This window comes from Penaeus vannamei, chromosome 23, assembly GCF_042767895.1.
Source record: "Penaeus vannamei isolate JL-2024 chromosome 23, ASM4276789v1, whole genome shotgun sequence".
Classification (NCBI taxonomy): Eukaryota; Metazoa; Arthropoda; class Malacostraca; order Decapoda; family Penaeidae; genus Penaeus; species Penaeus vannamei.
This window is the reverse complement of record NC_091571.1, coordinates 30,249,955-30,254,954: the sequence shown is the minus strand read 5'-3', so window position 1 is coordinate 30,254,954 and position 5,000 is coordinate 30,249,955. Positions and strand designations below refer to the sequence as shown.

Sequence of the window (5,000 nt, the reverse complement as noted above, 5' to 3'; positions counted from 1 at the left end):
TGGGCGTCTGAGGGGGTGGGCGGCCGAGGGAGATGGGCGGCCGAGGGGATGGGCGGCCGACGGGGATGGGCGTCTGAGGGGGTGGGCGGCCGAGGGAGATGGGCGTCGAGGGGGATGAGTAGATGGGGTGGGATAGGGTAATGGGCACCTTGAGAGGGGATGGGCGTCCCAGGGGGAGGGGCGTGGTGATGGTGTGAGGGCCAAGGGAGGGATTGTCTCTCGCCCACCGGATAACAGCTGAAGCCTTTTAGGAAATCTCTGCCCATGAAAGTAATTGGCTGATGTAAGTGTGGGCTATTTTCACTGGCGGAACGAAATTAGGGAATCTGGACACAAAGACAGGACACAGCATCGTGTATACAGTATGCGGAGGTTAAGCGTGAGAAAGACAGACAGACAGACACACACACACACACAGACACACACAAACAAACACACACACACAAACACACACACACACACTAATAATAATCATCCTTTCAAAGAAAAAGACAGACACAAAGAAAAGACAAAGAAAAAGAAAGACAGACAGACAGATACACACACACACAGAGACACACACAAACAAACACACACACACAAACACACACACACACACACGCACTAATAATAATCATCCTTTCAAATTCACGTTCGCAACACCAATAAAATCTTACAGGCGTTATACCGTCACGACAAAGTCAGATTCCGTTCATCGTTCGTTTCCGCACCTCCACATCCGGCAACAGAGCGTGTACAAGAGTTACGAGTCGTGAAGGAAAACTTAAACGTGGAAGATAATATTATATGCATAAGGCTAATTACTAATTCTTCAAGCCCCGTCGCCAGTCACGCGCCCGCTAATAACTTCAAGAGCTTTATCAACACTCCCGAGGAAAAAAAGAAAATCTTATTTAGTCCTTCCCAACTTCTGATAAACATGTTTGATCTCACTCTAGTCTTAAACAAGTTGCTTTGGCACATTCTGCAATTACTTCCGCTTCTGGAACAAGATAACAAGCGAGAGGGAAAACCAGGTTTCAGATGTTTACAGAATGTTTCTGTTAAATACTCTTGTTACCATTTCGCTCAAATTCAGTTAAAAATCTCCTTCGCTGTGTCTCTTATTCTTTCTTTCTATTTATCAATTTCTTACCATCGTTAGTAAATAAAACCAGCCAGGGATCGACTCAATCGTGAATACGGATGGATAGATAGAAAATCAATAGATGGTGGACAGATAGAAGATAAATAACAAATGCTTTATGAAGGAAAAACACGACGGGCGGACTGGATAGCGAGCGCGGGAGTTCTGGAGACACTGACGACCACCATCGCCGTCGCTCGCCACGAAGTCCTTTTAAAAATCCATCCGCGATTCCGATACATTCGCCATCATCAAACTTCAGATGACATATTCAAATGAACTCATAATTTATGCATTACATCCACTGTCCCCTTGTTTTAACGAGACTTCGCTGACGAAGACCCCGTGACGTCAAGGGTCTTTAGGGGAAAAAATAGGGATAAAAATTATATCTTTCCTTCGAGAGAAAAAAATATCGTAAAAATCATCTCAAGCGAGAAGGGAAGACAATGACGTCATCACAGCCATAGCATGAAGGAAGTTTTCTTCGTGTGTGCGCTAGGTCAGAGGCTGCCTTCGCCCGTCCATAAGACACCGTAGATTAAGCCCTCAGTAGTAGTAGTAATAATAATAATAATAATAATAATAATAATAATAATAATAATAATAATGATAATAAAATAATAATGAACAAAAGAACGATAGTCTTCTCGTCCGTCTAACCTTCTGCGACCTGGACTGACCTTACTCTCACGACTGTCGTCAAAATTTCTCAATAAAAGAGAACTATGAAGCGTTCTATCAAACCCTAGACTACCTCGTTTCTCATAGTGATCAAGGCACAAGCCAGTGATCTATCTGGTCTATACTTCAATATACGAGACCTGTAATAAAGACCAAAAAGCATTCCGGCGTCCTAACAGTGCCAAAGTTCCTGATATTTAAGGGGAAGCAAGAAACACGGAAGGCCAACTTGAGGTTATCATTTACCCGAAGCAAGTCAAGTCTCTCAATGACAGAGAGTCATGACCCACATAAGAAACGTGATCATCGTGTAACTTGTATGAATCATACGTCCCAAGGAGAATTTTTTGAGCCAAATACTGTCTTCAAGTTGAGAGCCTTTATTCCAACTAGAATGCGCTAATTCTATGCTCGAGTGATTCTGCAACAAAAGTTTTTACTTCTTGGTTACCATCCTTTACAATTTGCAATGGCAATCGCAAGAATAGGAGACTTAAAATAACCTACAATCATAGGCAGTCCTTTTATCATAACCACAACAAATCACTCTCCTAAAACACATTCTTATTCACAGGCACACAAATCATAAAAAACACCAAAACACACCAATAAAGTACACAAACCCGAAACAAATAAAACATCAATATCATCCCACATAATCTAAAGCTCATCTTCTTCCGACAAATTCTTCTGCCAGGTTTACAGACGCAAACCTCGTTACACTCAATCCTCTCTGCGCTGGATCTTTCTTTCCTTCCCCGCGTCCATGCTGCACGATCGTTCCTCTTTCGCGTTTCGCCAGCCACTATATTCAAGAGTCAACGAGCAATACCCCTTTCCCCTCCCCCGCGAAGCAAGGGAGAAAGGAAACGAAAAAGAGAGGGAGTCGGAGAGAGAGAAAAAGAGAGACGAGGGAGAAAAAGATATATATCTGTATGAATACAGACGGATACACATATAAACACACACACACACAATCACTCACATATACACAATCACTCACACACACAGGAGAAGGGGGAGAGATGAATGAAAATAATAATCATGAGAAGCTGAAAAAGAAAACCATAAAGAAAGAGGAAACAGGAGAAGGAGAAAGAGAAGAAGGATGAGGAGGAAACGAGGAGCAGGCAAGGAGTAGGAGGAAAGAGAAGAGGCGAGGAGGAGGAAAAGGACCAAGACAGGGGAGGGGGAGCAGAGGACTAGACGGAAGGGAGAGAACGAGCGAAAAGGGGAAGTTTAAAAATGATGAAGAGGAGCTGGTGGTGTCAGTGGGAGAGGATGATAAATAGGCGATAGCGGGGTACCTGGAGGGAATGGGGAAGAAGAGGAAAAGGAGAGAGAAAACAGAAAGAATCAGGAGGGAGGGAGAGGGAGGGAGAGGGAGAGGAGGAGGGAGAGGGAGAGGGAGAGGAGAGGGAGGGAGAGGGAGAGGGAGGGAGAGAGAGAGAGAGAGAGAGAGAGAGAGAGAGAGAGAGAGAGAGAGAGAGAGAGAGAGAGAGAGAGAGGAGAGAGAGAGAGAGAGCGAGAGAGAGAGAGAGAGAGAGAGAGAGAGAGAGAGGAGAGAGAGAGAGAGAGAGAGAGAGAGAGAGAGAGAGAGAGAGAGAGAGAGAGAGAGAGTGAGTTGGAGAGGATCGGGGTACGGGAGGCACGTCTACACCCTTCCCGTCGGAGTGTGGTGGGTGGACTGGTCGGGCCGGGGGACAGGGACCGCCACACTTGGCTTACACCCGCTCAGAGCCTCAGACGCTACAAGTCACCAACTACTTTACCGCGCAGTCTGTGTATACCCGTGGTGGAGGTAGGACGTGCGCCGGTTCGCTCTCTCTCTGATGAGTGGCGTCCCCGTGCACCACCACCGAGCTCGGTTTTTGGTTAAAGCTGAGGTGCAGGTGTTTGTGTTGTGTACTGTGCAAAATATTATGATATATTCCAGCCTGGGATACCGCCCGGCAGCTTAAGTGCAGATATATATTTCTTACAAAGCCTGTATGTTACAACACTATACAAAGATAGAAAATGTATATTTGTGGAAAATATCTGGAATAAGTGCAGTGCTAAAAATATCTATTATCTAGCTACGCTGCCGGAGAGTTTCAGTGATGTTTTTTTTCGAAGGCAAACATTAATGATATAATATTAATGGCAAGCGCAGGTTGTGAGCATGAATAAACTTGCAGTAAATGAACGGAGTCAGCCATGCAAGATGCACAGAATTCAAAAGCAAGGGATCTTCACAGCGACTCATTCTGTACGTCACATATTTCCCAATGTTTAACCATGTTAAAAAAATGTACACAAAAACAAGCATGCCCAAAATATGTACACAAAAACAAGCCTGTTTAACCGCGGTTTCTATAAAAGACAGTTGCAAAGAACGGCCACAGAACCGATTTACTGAACCAAAACATTCAAACACAGCATAAACCGTTAAGAAAAATTGTCATTGTTTACAACTCCCACAACGGACAGCAGACGGTGCAATATTCTCCACCAGCTATTGCAACCCTTCATCACACGCCACCCACCCCAACACACTCTTACTGCACACTAATGGACCAGTCTCTTACGCACACATTCAACTGATAGCTTTCCCATATTGATAAGCCTATTCGCTTCTCTACTTCACCTCCACACACTGGCATTGCACTGTCCACATACACCTATATTTTTTGCCTTTCAAGTTTTACGCCGTTTCCTGTTAATTGTCATAGTTGCTCCACGCGTCTGACCTCCCTAATTTGACAGTACTTTGTTGGTGAGAATGATGTGATAACCTAATTTGCTGTCTCATTGTGATACATACACGGAAACATAACCCAGCAATTTGTACAGACCGGTAAAACAACACACGCGTTGTGACGATTAAAAAACGGGTTGACATTAAGACGCCTTAATGATACATAACTAAGAGGGTCAACCGGTACTTCAACTAAGGGCAATGTTCCGTTACTTCCTTTGCGGGAAAGAAATAAAAGTTTTTATTTTTTAAAAATCTTTTATGTCACGTCGAGGTTGAACTTGAAAGGAAGTGTGGTTTGTGGTCTTTAAAGTTATGTGCTTGAGAGAATCACTTTCAGATATTCAGTTGCGTTATTATATTTAATTGATATGTGTCTATATGTATATAATATCAGAGTTTCAATAGTAGATTTTATATTCACTGTCCATGATAGTGGAAATCTGATTT

At 43.7% G+C, this 5,000-nt stretch overlaps 1 protein-coding gene across 16 annotated transcripts in view; it reads right to left on the bottom strand.

Moving 5' to 3' along the window:
• Window positions 1-5,000, bottom strand: part of LOC113804292 (multiple PDZ domain protein) — a gene marked incomplete at its 5' end in the record, with an annotated part of 877,687 nt that overhangs the window by 311,533 nt on the left and 561,154 nt on the right.